This window comes from Lemur catta, chromosome 16 (genome assembly GCF_020740605.2).
Source record: "Lemur catta isolate mLemCat1 chromosome 16, mLemCat1.pri, whole genome shotgun sequence".
Classification (NCBI taxonomy): domain Eukaryota; kingdom Metazoa; phylum Chordata; class Mammalia; order Primates; family Lemuridae; genus Lemur; species Lemur catta.
In genome coordinates, this window is record NC_059143.1 from 47,048,457 (window position 1) to 47,064,495 (window position 16,039).

The following is a 16,039-nucleotide window of genomic DNA, read 5'->3' on the forward strand; positions in this document are numbered from 1 at the left end:
CCTCAAAACAGTTCGGTACTGTTAACCCCAAATCTCAGATGTTGCCCACAGTCTTTGGAAGCTTGATTCTCCTGAGTATTACGAGAGGCAAAATAGAAGAATCACAAATTAACGCAGGTACAGGTTAACAGAGATTTCCATAAACCATTACAAATGTGTAATCAAAACATTTTTAGTTCATTCTATAATTCTGCTTATAAAAAGAGAAGCTAAGTGATCTAATTGAATACCGTGTACTTTAATAATTATGTTTTTACATTTTATTGATACTTTAATAAAATACCTCTTCAACTAAATGATTCCAATTGCTTAATTATTCAAATTGTTTAACATTTTTCATCTCCTATTAAATTAATTTAATTCCCTTAGAAGCTGCAGGGATTTTGGATCCACCTTTATATTAATGTCAACAAAATCTTATTGGGAGAAAATACCCTTTGACTCTGAAATCTTGACAACTTCTCATTTGTTTCTAAATGATTGTTTTCCTGTCAGCATTAATTCAAAATACCACTTAATAATTTGAAATGGCTTTAGTAATAGGAAGTGCACACAGTGCTATGGCAATAATGCATCCTTAAACTGCCTGTAAATAAACTTCTTGAAAACTCTTTTAATTTCTGTTTCTATGTAAGACCAAGGTTAGTAATGCCAGTCTTTCTGCCCATGAGGGATTTGTTCCTATAAGAAATATCTTGAAACTTTAGCATTCAAGAGATAAGTACTGATGATGAATTCCATGAAGTTTCTCAAGTCATATGGGGCAAAGGCAATATATGTAACCTAAACATTTGTGCGCCTGTAAAATTCTGAAATAAAATAAAAAAAGAATAAAGTGCAATTGCATGAAACAAATTGGATATTTCGGTTTCATTGTAAAATCTAGGGAAAACAGGCAAGCCTATCTGAAGAGAAGCAGAAATAATCAGCAATGAATTTAGAGACATACAGCAGAAGCTCTGATAAAACTGTACCTGAGGGCTGATTAACTCTCAATATTTCAGTTTCATGATCTAAAATAGCCTCTTTTCCTGAATTGTCTTCTGTTACTTGCCATTGAAAGCATGGTAAGCCGTGCATTCACAGTATCTCTTTAATGCTTTCTATTCATTTATAAATTTGGTTAACGTTGAGTCATTGATTGATCAAATGACATTTAATTTATATGCCCACAAATTCTGTATGCATGTATATCTATATTTATATATGTATGCAATGACAGTTTATCAATCAGAAATTCTGTCAGTTACACAAGTGGTATAACATGTCAGTCATTTTGACATTTTTACTTAAGTGATTTTTTAAATTAATGTATTAGATTTAATGATAAGACAAATATAAAATTAAGTTTTTTTGAGGGGTGAGGAATTAATTTAATATTTGACCACAAACCAACCGAAGGAGTTAAAGGCATTAAAAAGGTGATTAGGATAGAAATGAGCACTAAAGTAATAATGGTCTTAGGGGAGCATGTTAAATTGTAAAAAATACATATATTTGACTATAACATAAGAATTAAGGATCATCTTATGCAGCAAGTTGGGGCACAAATTGGAACTAATTTTCTGTAGGGCAATTTGAGAACTCATATCAAAAATACTAAGGAATATGTATTTTTGTTTATTATTTTGACTTGTATAACTTTCTCTTAATAAAATAATTTACTAGTATACAAAATATGACAAGTATGTTAACATAATTATTTTTATATTAGTTTAAATCATTGATAACTTCCCTAATTCAGGCTTGAGTTTAAATAAATTTATAACATATATAATTATTTTAAAAACCAAAAGAAATCCTGATATCTGGGCATAATGTCCCATACTTAGAGTAGAGAGAACTAAAGCCTGAGAAGTAAGAAGAATTGAGGCAGAAAGGACTTTGTAAGTTTGTCACGGAGATGGGACTTGCCCTAAAGGCAATTCTGGACTGTTGTAGGAAATAAATCAGAGGACTGACATAATCAGAAGCGCATTTTTTTCCAACTCATTCTAGCCACAGACAGGAGAGTGAATCGAAGGTTATAGGTTTATCATTGGACAAAGCTGTCAGAAAAACAAAAAAAGTCATCCCATTTAAAAACATTATTTTAAAATCCATTCACAATTTAACAACGATCATTCTTTCAACACATACTGTACATCAGACACAATGAAATACTGAGATAAACAACCTAAGACCTCCCATGTCAAAATGTGCATTTGGTTGAAATCCATCATTTATTTCAACTTTTCCTCTAAGACTTAAGGCAAAGGATGATGGACGTATAGCTATATTTTCAGAACCAGCTTCCGTTTTTTACAATTATCCCTGGACCAATTTGTCCTAATATATTTTAACATTATGAGCAATAGTCTATGCTATATCGTATACAAACAATAAAGATTTGGCATAGATGAAAATAATTTTGTATTTTAATCATAAACTTTCAACAAAAGTAATTTAGTATGTCATCGATGTATGACTCTTTTTACATGAGGCATAAGTAATAGGAGAACATTGTAGGTACGATGCGTTTAGATGGGTTCTAAAATTTATCTTCTAGGTTACAACAAAAATGGACTATGTAGACCGAAAATTAAAAACAGAAAAGGAATAAAGAAAGAAAATCAAAAACCCTTATTGAGCTCCTACCTAATAGCCACAATTGCTATGTGGAAATCTGGTTCTTATCAGCTATGATCCTAGATTACTTTTATAATTATTTTTCATTCCATTGAAGAGGAATCTTCGGCTTTTTCTATGTGGTACAATCATCCTCCATATCCTTGTCAGCCCATAACAATAAAAAAACACCAGGGCTGACAGTGATGAATAGACATGACTAGTTTTGGTGAATGCAAGGCCAGTTATTATAGGTCTCCCTTACCTTTGGAAGCAAACTGCTCTGCTGAATGGGTGATGTGTATCCTTAGATTCCTAGGCATTTCTGCCCTTATTGCTTTTACACTTTAATGTACTTAACCGTTTCTACATGAAGATTTATTCTGTAGGAACTGCCTGAATGGGACATATATATATAAAAAAACATTTATTATTGACTTTGTACACACACCATTGAATACAACTTGACTTCTATAGATGCATGGTGTTTTCACATTAAACAAATGAAAGGTGGCAATTCACTACATCTACTCTTTATCAGTTGTCCAGAGGGCTAAAAAATCCCAAGATTCATAAATTAAGTAGAGTTTTTTTTTTTTTTTTTTGGAATTGAGCTCTTGTGGCTTAAAAATGGACTTCCCCCATTCTCCTGAACTTCTACTTATACTGAGTAGTTCAGTTTTCCAAGGATTAGCAATCGCTGGGTAGCAGACCTCGTTTGGCATACCTGGGTTATCCAAGATACAAGTCTCAGTCCAGTAGATATACTTGACATTGAAATCAACCAAAAAATCTTCATCAATTGCTGAGGTGGGTTAAAGACTTAGATGGATGTAAATCTGGTCAGTAAAAGGATATGAAAAAACTTTGAACTTTACAAGTTTTACAGTATTAACCACAGTAGTTAACTTGAAAACTTAAAAGCTCATTTTGATGTTTCTAACTCAGTATAGCTCTTGCTGATATTAAAATATACCTTTGGGATGTATGAAGTATTCCAAGGGTTCAAATTCAGGTCACAAGAACATTAATTTTTCTCTGTTTTTATAGAGGTTGTATGGTCAGGAAATGACCAGGATGTTTCAGAATGGAAAGTATGTGAATATATCTTCTGGATTCAAAGTCACACTATGATATTACATTCTAGAAGACTGCAATGGAGTAAGTATTTCTGCAGCTGAAGTGCTTAACCCAATAGCTGAATTCTTAAATTTTATCTGATTACATTTCACTTAAGCGCATTCAGATATGAAACAAGTTGGGTAATATTAAGAACTCAACTAAAAAATTTGAACTTGTTTCAAAGTTTGCTAAGCCTAGATCATTTTTGAGAGACTGATCATTTAAATAGGACCAGCCCCTGGACTAAAACTTTTTGATTGTCTATATAGATATCTTCATCAACATATGTCTTTATGTGTATTAACAAACAGAAATCATTATGCCAAATTCTCTCTCCTTTCAAGACCTTTTCACTCCTCTCATGGCCTGATTTTTATCCCCTGACTTTTTTTTTCTCTTTACTGGGACTCTCTTTTCCAATGTTCATTTCACTCATGAATATTTATTGATCATCACTGCACTGTTCCAATTGTTAAGGATATAGCTATAAAGAAAAACACACAAGGACTTTGATATTATGCTGCTTATATTATATGGAGAGACAAAGAAATAACCAAACAAATAAACAGATGAAATAAATGTGGTTAGTGATATCAGTTATTAAAATAATAAAACAGAATAATTGGCCAAAAATAACTCTGCAATAGGAGAAAGAACTAATTATTTTGTAACATAGGAATAACATGACAGTCTTTTTCTTCTGTTCTTTCACATTTTATCTGTTGTGTTTCATTGCTTTTCACTGTGCTTAGAACGGTGCTTCTCATAACATGCATTCAAGAAGGCATTATCAATGTAAATATGTAATCAGTGCACTAAATTTAAGTTTAGATTTTCTTTGTTATTTTTGTAACCTTCTGAGCACACTTGGAAATCAAAAATGCAAGTTTTATTATATATATTATGTTCACTGGTTGAAAAAAGTACTATTAAGTGTTTTGGTTTTTAGTATTTTTTATACATAGACCAAATGAAGGAATAAATGATGAAAAAGCAATTTAAAACAAAAGGAGATATTACCACTGTACTAAGACAGAGAAAATGTTTCACAAATGAGCTTAGCATTTGGGAACAGTATTGTGTTGATGCTTTTACCATCTAAAGCTGTACATCAATATCTGCTGGAGGGTGTAGATGTTCTACTTAAGAAGAAATTAGCACAGACATCTGAAAACTTGTGACCATACCACAGAAATGTAGACACATAAAAAAACATTTAAGTTTCTACGAAAACAAATTCCTGCATTTTAAACAGGCATAAAATTTCTAATCTCCCCAAACCTAAAAGCTATTTTATTTGCTTGTTTGTTGTATTTAATATATAGTACTATATTTTTTGAGGGTACAGAATAGTCAGCTACCTATATGATATACTACCTATATGATAGAAAGCCCTGCTCTGAAATATTGTCCCAAGTAGCCCAGGACTCTCCAAACCATTAGTTCTCTCCTTTCATCTAAACAACAGCTGCAGCAAAACCTCCCCCATGCATCAGTTTGTCCAATTATAATGACCATTTGTTGAAGAACTCGTACTCTGGTGGTTGATGGCTTGCGTTCAATCCTGGCTCTAACCTTTTCTTGTGTGACTTTGAGTAAGGTCCTTAAACATATTTCTATCAGCTTTCTCATCTATACGACCTAAATAATAACAGTACCTAATATCAGTGTGTGATATAATTAAATTAATGCATAGAATGGGCTTGAAATTGTTCTTGACAAATAAATATAAAATTTTCCATATAAACATATTATTGTTCTCATCACCGTCATTATCATGTTTACTTATGTGGATTTCATAGACCTCATTGCATTTTATTTCTCAGTTTGTTAAGAACTCAGGTGGAGGAAAGTGTGTCATGATCAGGCACCGATATTTGGAGAATGGACCAGGAAATTTGAAAAATAAGAAGTAAAAATTAGAGCTTAAAAACACAATGAGAAGGAATTAGTAAGGCCAAGGCGCATAGGCATTTGTGTGGAGTAGAACCATGGCATAGAATGAACCTGTGCATAAGTTAGGTGGAAAATATCATATAGACTATATTTCCAGGCACAGGACGGAATATCTTAAATGGGGACTTGATTCATGTGTTGTTATGGATTCTATCAGAGCCCACCAGTAAGTGAATTGCCTACCAGAGGTGCCAGGGAGACACCTAAAGGCTCATTGAGGTAGGGGTAGGATTATCCTGATTTCCCTTCTGGGGGATAGTCATACCCCTGTTTTTTCCTGGCTTAATGAATAAAATTAGTGGGTAAGGAAAAGTAGAGCTAAAGCATTTCAAGAGGAGATGCTTCCTTTCCAATCTGATGCTTCCTCAATAGGAGGTTGTACCCCAGGGCTGGGGTTGGGCATACTCTCTGCAAAACTCGGTCCAGATTTTATGAAAACCAAAGCTTGCTCAATTCTGCCCCCTAAAAGAATTCAAGTGTATAAATACAAAAGTAGGTACAGAAGTGAATATTTACTTTGAGAAAAGATATTACAACAAATTTCAATTTTAAAGGGCTGCAGATAAACATTAAAAAATTAAAGAAATTTTGGAATATTTTTGTTAAATAATTGTGTGATACCTCCACTCCATTTTTGTGGCTTCATACTCTTTGATTTTTCTCCTTTCATAACCAAGAAAGAGTGTGATATCATTTTTATACAGATAATAGAAAGAAAATTTTGTCATTTTTCTAGCATATTTATTTAGAAGACAAATAAAATTCATTTTATTTTGATAGCTTAGGAATATGTGTTTCAAATTTACAACTTGAAGTATAATTTCATATAAATTTTTAAAATCATTATCAAATAGGAGAAAATCTCTGACATGTTTCCTTCATAATAGAGGGGTAAAATTTAAAATAACTTTCTCCAAACTAACTTCTGTCTCTATATTTTAAACTTTGTTTTTCCTCCAACTACCTTCATAGGTCTGGCATTGAGTGCCATGGGATGTGATATGATCTCTAACCTTCACCTTCTACCAGGATCCCAGGGGAATCAACACAGTTAGATTTCTCTTTCTGAATGTCTAGCACTAACCTTACTATGAATGAAAATGTACCATATGCTTAAATTCCAATAAATTGAAAGTAAATGTATTCTCAACTCAATTTCCCATTCGATGGGTCCAAAAACAAATCTGTACCTATGCCAACATTAGCCAGCACGAGGGTGAGTGTAATGGAGAGAAGTCAATGTGGAAAGAGACATGTGTCTTGTCCAATAGCAGGTAAAATCATTATTTCTGCAAGTTTTACAAAATGTGACTCATTTGATATGGTCTACGTTGCATTTCTGGCGAGTGTGGGAAGAATAAATTGGGCATTCTTGTCTTAGTTCTGTCTCTTCTCACAGAGAGAACCTAACTATAAAGAACCAGAGTGCTGCTCTGGTTTTAAACATACTAGTATTGCCCACTGTCATCTCTAAACCCCCCCATAGCCGTGCACACACAGCACACAGGAAGGCAAACCCAGACTGTTTTGCTCATGACTAAGTATACAAGTCTGCCTAGGTCTAGAATTGATATACCACATGAGTGAAGATTTTACATTAGATTACAATCTGCCTTATTTCTTGTCTAATTTCTCAATGTGTGTATGAGAAAGAGAGAGAGAGAGAGAGAGAGAGAGAGAGAGAAAGAATGTGTCTTTGCAGCTTCCTACAGTCATAATTTCCCCTTGATAAGTTAACATAGTAGAATTTCTCAAAGATACTAAGCTAGTTACTGCTTGGACTTTAGAAAGGCATTTATGTGAGATTTTCAGGTTCCTCAGGTTTCCTGTTAAAGTCTTCATTTATTCCTAATGTTTGATCTTTAATGTGAAAAGGCTTTCCCTTGATTGCTTCAAAACAATATTCTGGAAAAAAATCAGATTTGAATCAACACGATGACTCTCACATTATTCGGACATCATTTACCCTTTACCCAATCATGTGTAAGGTAATTTACATTTTAAAAAACACACTGTGTAACAGACCAAATAATATTTGGGGGAGCAAAATGATTCTCCACATAGAGAAATAGAATTTTTGCTTTTCAAATTTATCTTGGAGCCAGCCCTCTCACGGAGACCTGGCGGAGTCCTGTGGAAGTAGGTTGAAATAAGTAAAATGGAATAGATTTTGACTTAAATCCCTGTAAACTTTCCAAGACAAACATATATGCTTTAATAGCTGTTTACTAAAATACTAAGGGAATATGAGAGACTTTTTGTCACTTCTGGATATAATAAAATAAGGTTTTGAGCCTAAAGTAATGCAAACAAGAGACAGTGATATTCAACATCAATAATGGTGATAATCAGTGAGATAGGGATCCACTGTAGGGACAGTTGTGGTGGACAGTTTGAGGCTTCTAAAAATAGAGTTGTCAGTATTCACCATTTGGGGGTGAGTGGCTGTGGCATGAGAGAGAGGTATAAACTATTAAATATCTCATGGTCCGTGGACAAAATTCCTTACACACACAAGGCACTCTTTGCGTCTTTCAGAAACAAAAGGTGTGCGGATTCACACAGGGGACTAGAGTCAGCAACACACAGACTGGTCAGTGTATTGTATGACAGCCAGTCATAGAGGTTTCTGATTCATGACAACTGGTTCTTCATGTTTTAGGAGAAGAGGCTTTCAAAATAACATTTCTGCCTAAAGCCAGAGATCAAATTGTTCTATCACATGTTCTCTCTCCTGAAGAATGACCTTTCAGTCTGAACACCATGTTGGTTTTGTCAGTTCAAGCTTGTAACAAACTACCATAAACTGAGTGGCTTACACAAGAGACATTTATTTCTTGTGTCTCTGGAGGCTGGGAAGACCAGGCTCAAGCGGGTAGCAGGGCCAGTGTCTGGTGTGGGCTGCCTTTCTGGCTTGCAGATGGTTGTCTTCTCACTGTGTCCTCATATGTTGGGGGGGAGAGAGAGAGAGAGAAAAATAAAAGAGAGAAAACCCTCCTCTCTCTTCTTATACAATCACACTAATTCCAATCACGAGGGCTCCACTCTCATGACCTAATTACGACAAATACTCAGGCCATAACACATGTCTATTAGAATCTTTGAAAAATTGGAGACAAAAATGGCTGGATAATTATGAACCCAAGAGGATGTGGGAACCTATTGTAGGCAACAAGTCAAGGTCTCATCTCTGCCACAAACTCTAAGCTCTCTCTGTCCCTAAAGCCAAACACTCGCCCAGAACACAATGGGGGCTTAAGAAATAATTGTTGACTGGGTGAATAAATATAGGTCATAAAGTTATTTCTAAATTTACTCTTCAATTTCTTCTTATTCATAAAGTATACATAGAATTCTTAATTTTAACTATGAATGAATGTTTAAATTGGAATATAATTATGTGTAATTTTAGTTAACTGAAGAGAACCTATGGAATGACTCACAATACTCAAGAATGAGATATTCAAAAATAGGTTCTAACTTTGGAAAAATTGTGAACTAGATATACATATTCTTTGTGTGTCTTCCCAGTCCTCAGATAGAAAACACTATTTTTCTGGCACCAAGAGAATGTTTTCCAGGATAATACTCTTGTCCTTTTTAACCTTCCTCCAGTTCTGACAAATTAATAGGTCACTAAACATGAAATGTCTGATTTCGAATCAAAAGTTTAGTTTATTATATCTCAAACAAGAAGCAGTACAATTAATCAAAGTATGAGCTAGTCTATGGACACAGTTTTTCTACCTTAAGGGTAACTTGTTTATGCCTACAGCGAAGAAGCCTGGAGAGCTAGTGGCTGTGAAATCACAAAAGGAGTTTTCCACAGCTTGTTGAGAATTGAATATTTTTCTTTTCAAGAAGTGGTCAAAAGCCTGGGAGAAGTGGTAGTCAGTTGGTGCAAGGTCTGGAGAATATGATGGATGACAGAGAGTTTCCCAGTTCAGCTGCTGTTTGTGCGACATGTGGTCAAGCAGTGTCTTGCAAGAGGATTGGCCTGTCTCTATTGATCAATCTTGGCTGCTTAATGGCAAGCATCCTCATCATTTCATCCAACTGGTTGCAGTAGACATCCCCTGTAATCGACTGACCAGGTTTCATGAGATTGTAGTGGATAATACCAGTGCTGGACCACCAAACAGACACCAGTAGCTTTTTTGAAGAATATTCAGTTTTAGGTTGTGTTTCAGCTCTTCATCCTTATCCAACCATTGTATTAAACGTTTGAGACTGTCAAAAAGAATCCATTTTTCATCACATTTAATGATATGGGGAATAAATGGTTCACCCTTATGTCGAGACAGCAAAGAAAAGCAAGCTTTGAGATGATTTCTCTTCTGACATTCGTTTAATTCATGCAGTACGTATCTATCCAGCTTCTTTATCTTGCTGATTAGTTTTAAATGGTCCAATTTCTAATTCATGTGTAGGTTGAGCTGGATTCACTTTCACTACAGCTTTCAGCTCATCATTGTCCATCTTGGTCTCAGGTTACCCACCTGCTCATTATCAAGAGTAAAATCAGCAGAAGGGAACTTTCAAACCATCAATGTACCATGTGTTCATTAGCCGCATCCTTCCCAAACACATGGTTGATATTTTCAGCTGTCTGCATTGCATTCATTCCGTGACAGAACTCATATTTGAAAATAGCTCCAATTTTTGACTTATCCACGATTCCACAAAAATTGCTCTAAAAAATTTTTGAAAGATAATCACAAGCTAAACCATGCATTTGAAAGAATTAGGATGTACTTTCTCATTAAAAATACAACAAGAAGTGTCGAAGTGAAATGTCAGAAATATCAACTGTCAAATTTAGTACTTAAGGAAATCGGACATTTCATACTTAATAACCTTAATATTTCAAAATATCTTAGTAATTATTAGCTTATAATGGCTTAATATATACATTTACTTACATAGAATATTGGCAACTTACTACATAAAAACCTAAAAGGGGGGAAAAGCCTTAAGTGATAAAATTATTTAAGTCATAATTATATTACGACTGCAGTAGAACATATAACTCAACATCCCTTCAGCAGGTGATTATGTTCTTTACTTGCTCATTACTGCAGTCTGGAAATAGCATTTGAATGGGTAATATTTTACAAATCTAATAGTGTCCTATAGTCATTCAATGGGATTCGGTATACATATTTCACAATAATTGAACACTAAATGCTTTAACAGTGGTAGATAATCACTATCACTCTTGTGCCTATCCTGGGATAAGTGTGGAATCTTTACAAAACATTTGTATAATATTAGCAAATTCTCTTAAGTGAGTAGGGATTTGCAGAAAAGTTTTTATGTCTAACTTAATAAAAATATGTAGCTAGCTTTTATTTATTTTGCAATGTTTTACATAGAGGCAAATGTGTCACATGTCTGTGATCAGAACGTAACTAAACAAAGACCAAAATTTTGGCTTAGATTTTTATTTCCAGTTTTAATCAGTCAAGTTATATGACTACTTTGAAATAGTTTTCTTAATTATTTTTTCTTTAGGATATCTACATATCTTAAATTCCTTAAAATGAAAAACTGTGGCAACTCAATAATTAACAAATAATATTTGTTGCTCCCCCTGAAATGTTCCTACCAAGTATGAAGCATAAATAAAAGACTGGTAAAATGAAGCTTCACTATGTTAATTAGATCATGTTTCAACACATGCATTTAGTTGTACTCTGAAAAAAAGGTTATATAGGAATATAATGCGTAACTCAAAAGTCAAAATATCTTCCCATAAATGATCAATAATGATGACCATAATTATAAACCAGTGTTTTATAAAGTGTTGCTTTCCTTCCCATCAGGACTTTCAATCTATTAATATTTTATTGGGCAGATATTGATAATGAAATTGAGCCATATGTTATGTCTACATTGGCAAGAATTCGAAATGTCAGTTGTATTCAAAGGGCAATAAACTCCTGGGAGAATAGAAAGAAATATGCCTGCATTTTTTAGTATATTTGCATATCCCCTAGTGTTTTTCCTACATGGATGGCTTTCTCTTTGTTATTTTTCTTTTGAGAAAGATATATGATAAATATGGTAGCTCTGAAAAATCCCTGTCCAAGGAATACCTACAGTAATAAATATTTCCCAGGAGAGCACAGAGCACACTCACAGAAACAGTCTAGGAACTCTATTTATATTGGTGCTATGCTTGTGTATATAGTCTTCGAATTTCGAGTCATAATTATACTGGGCCTGAAAATATTCTGTTACCATGCATATTATCCAAATCAACATCATTGAATTATTTCATAGAACTCGAGGACCACAAAATACTTCTTTCAGTTGACTACTAATGTTTATATGCCTTTTATCAAAACCATTTGTTGCAACATTAACTATGAGGCCCAAAACAGAATTATTTCTTCAAAAATTAGTGTCTCGACTAAAAATCACATTCATGGAAGAATTATTGATATCATACATTATATTTAAAAGAAATCTTAAAAGTTATTTGATCTTTGAAGTAGGCAAAAAGAGAGAAACCTAGAAAGTGGTAAAGTTTGGGTACTGTGTTAATAAATTCAACAGGAAGATTCTTGGGGCAGGTAGGGCGGGTAAGGCAACCTTTACCCACTACTTGATTTTGACCAAATCTTATCATTCTTGTTTATATGTTTAAACCACTTTAAAAGTTATTTTTCATAAATATTTTCTTAAAATGACAGAAACAAAACTTAGTAGATAAATGAGTTGGATCTTTCTTTGACCATCTGTGTTATCTATTGTATGTGTGACTCTTCCCATATCCAGCTTATATTTTCATAATTGGGCCTCTAATCTAAATACCAAATGATCAACTATGAATGCCAGCTTGACTGGGACAAGAATTACAAGCATATGTACAGTACCTCGGGTTATTATTGTCAGAACACTACAAAATATGTTTGCGACTCTTGTATATAATTATACCCTGGATTCATTATAGCTGGTAATAATGCAGTCTTTTATTCAAGTCAGGATTTCTCTGGACCCAGTGTAAATGTTGCTCGGCTATATTAAGTCATTCAGAACAGAGATGACACTGCTGAAGGATGTTTGGGAACAATTGCCACAGAATTGGCAGATTGAATAGCATAGGAGAGCTGAATGCTAGGCAGAAAAAGGAAAATATGTTCCGTATCTTTACCTGTTAGTGACGAGACTCATCAAAATGTCTTCCTGTTTTTCTTCATGTATATGGATGACTCCTTCACGGTGGATAGCTCATATGTTGATATTATTTATCTCGGTGATGTGATATAGCAATTAATTGGTGTTAACAATGATTGTGAAGTGACAATAAACGAGTACTCACACTCCCTGGATTTTGACTGAATTTGCATTGGCTAGAGTTGGTCAGGATTGTATGAGATACTAAAAGGATGGTGTTTTTTTTTCTTCTTCTGTTATCTTAATCACCTACAGTTGCCAATTTCAAAGTGATCCAGAATATTAAGTTATGGACTCTGCTGACTACCCTATGGCCCAATCTGTATTTGGATCTATCTCTATTTTTTTAACGTTTATTTGCTGTTACTTTGATTTGATTCATTTCTTCTTCTTCTTCTTCTTTTTTTTTTTTTTTTGGATAGTGTCTCACTCTGTTGCCTGGGCTAGAGTGAAGTGACATCATTATAGGTCACTGCAACTTCAAACACCAGGGTTCAAGTAATCCCCCTGCCTCCCTCCACCTCCCAAGTAGCTGGGACTACCTACATGTGTGCACCACCATGCCTGGCTAATTTTTCTATTTTTGTTAGAGACGTAGTTTCACTCTTGCTCAGGCTGGTCTCAAACTCCTGACCTCAAGCGATCCCCTAGCCTCAGCCTCTTAGAATGCTAGGATTACAGCTGTGGGCCACCATGCTCGGCCTAAGGCCCTTCTTTTAAATGACTATTAGGATATCTGAGAGATAGTTGATACTGAGTATAACAAGGAAAGATGTGAAAGAAATACTAAAAATCAGGTTATCATTTTTTTTTTTGCTATTACTCAAACCATATTTTGTGTTGATTTATTCGTTTCAGCTACACTGGTTTTATAGCATATGAGAGATCACACCTCAATATTGTTCATGGGTTCTGGAACATTTGAGTTATTTGACAATGTAATATCCTTTATTGTTGAAGAAGGAGAAGGAGGAGGAGGAAGAGGATATTTTACTTCTGCAGTCCCTTCAAGTATCATTCATTTTGTAGTACCAACCTAAGAAATAAAAATATATTGGCTATTAGTCATCCTCAAAAATCAGTTGAGCTGTAATAGAAGATAAAGACATATATGAGAGGGATAGAGGTGAGGTGAGAATCTCCTGTTTTATGCTAGAATAAAATGCCTTCAACATTATTTCTCATTGGGCCTAATATGGATAGAAAGACTTTTAGGAAATCTCAGAAAAATCTGAAATGACCTCATGGTTGTGAAGCTCCAGGCAGTCCAGGGCCACTCCAACATGAAGGAGTCAAAGTGAACACAAACAAACAAACAAAAAAAGTCGGAGAGGGGGTAAATGACAAAAATCTATGCCTCATAATTTTATCTAGGGTTAACTGGTAGATTTCTTAATAAAGATACACTTAGAGAAAGTCAGTGAAAGTACATTCAGGAGCCCATGTTTTTGAAGATTGAAAGATGAGCATTGGCATGAAGGAGAAAAAAAGCCTTTGTATTTCTTTATAAGCAATTTGTTCTAAAGATTTTGCCATAGAATGGTCATAAAAAATATTTACCAAAAATAAAGATAAAAAAGAATCTGTGGTCAAATAAGGTGGTGAAACATTATTACACATTGTAGAATGTTTCATATCACATACTTATTATGTCTATCATTGCCTCATAAATACAGTAAAGAAACTTCTTTTGCTTTTTTTCACATGGCGTTTTACAAACCCCTTGAAACATATAAGAGATATTTTTCTTTTTTTTCAAAAATATAAACAAATGATTATTAGTAGTCCATCTTGTTTGAGGTTCACTTAGAAGACCCTGATGAAGATTCAAAAGTTTGTGTTCCATTAAGAGTTGATCCCAGGGTATACTAATAGGAGTGTGGAGGAAACATTAATAATACAGGGAAAGGAAGGAGCTCACAAAAGCTCCATTGTAGAGCAAATCACCACTGCGGACAGCTGTAGCTCAGTTTTACTGGTGGGCTCAGAGAGACAATGGTGAAAATGTCTCAGAGTTATCTCAACCAAGGGACAAGAAAACGCAGGCACTTTATTTGTATACCTGTATCTCATTCATTCATCATTGGTTGAGGCTCACTTTGGAAGGGTTAATATACCAGCATGTCTGGAAGAAGAGAAATATGTTTCTATGATCAGATGAATTCCACAGTTTTTTCTAGTAAGCAGAATTGAGCACATGGAGGATATGAGTGTGCCATCTACTGCATCATCTGTTCCATGGAACATACAATGGGAAAGACCCTTTGAGTTACTTTGATATCATCAACAAATGTCTAAGATACTTGAGAAAACTAACATAGGATTTTTATTTTACCATGGAAACAAAGTATGTCTTTCTACATATTTCCTGTACATTTTTCTCAAAACATCATTTTTATATTACAATGAGAAAATTAATTTAATGATGTCAAGCTAAAACCTAGACATGTAATTGTTCTAGGTTTCCTAGCCATCATTTCACTCATTTGTTTCTCAAAATATGGACAGCTAAAGGGCTTTTTTTTTATTATTTTGTTGATGACACAGGTGATCTGGAAGAACTTAAAGACAACTAAAGATGAGGTATCATGAAATTTACAGGTGTCGAATCAGGGATTAGCACCTTGAAAATAAACATCTAGTTTCTTTTTTGATCTTCAAATTTTGTTTACAACTTGGAAGAAAAATCAGTTACTGTGTTAATTCTGAAGTTTGTATATATGTAATATAAAACCCATTTTAAATGTTACCTACTTGAGAAAATTCTCTGTCTCTATCTATGGACTCTGATAGGAGTAAAATCTCACCTCTTTGCACAAATACTTTACCTTCTCCATAATGCAAGCTCATTATTATAGGGTTTTTATAATTTATTCATTTAAATCCTATCTCCCCTGTAAGACTCTGAGCTCCTAGAGAGTTGTGATTGTTTCTTATTTGACTCTGCATTTTCAGTATCTATCACAGAGGTTGGTATGTATTTTTTTCTTAAGAGACCCACAATTTAATGATAACTAGATAGAAATTAAAAATAGTTACACAAAAGGATATAAGTAGAAAATATATTCCTCTAAGATGAAGAAAAGTAAACAATAGTCACAAAAATTAAAATAACTACAAAGGACTTGTTTCATTTTAGGTTCCAATCATATGAGCGGTTATTAGAAATATG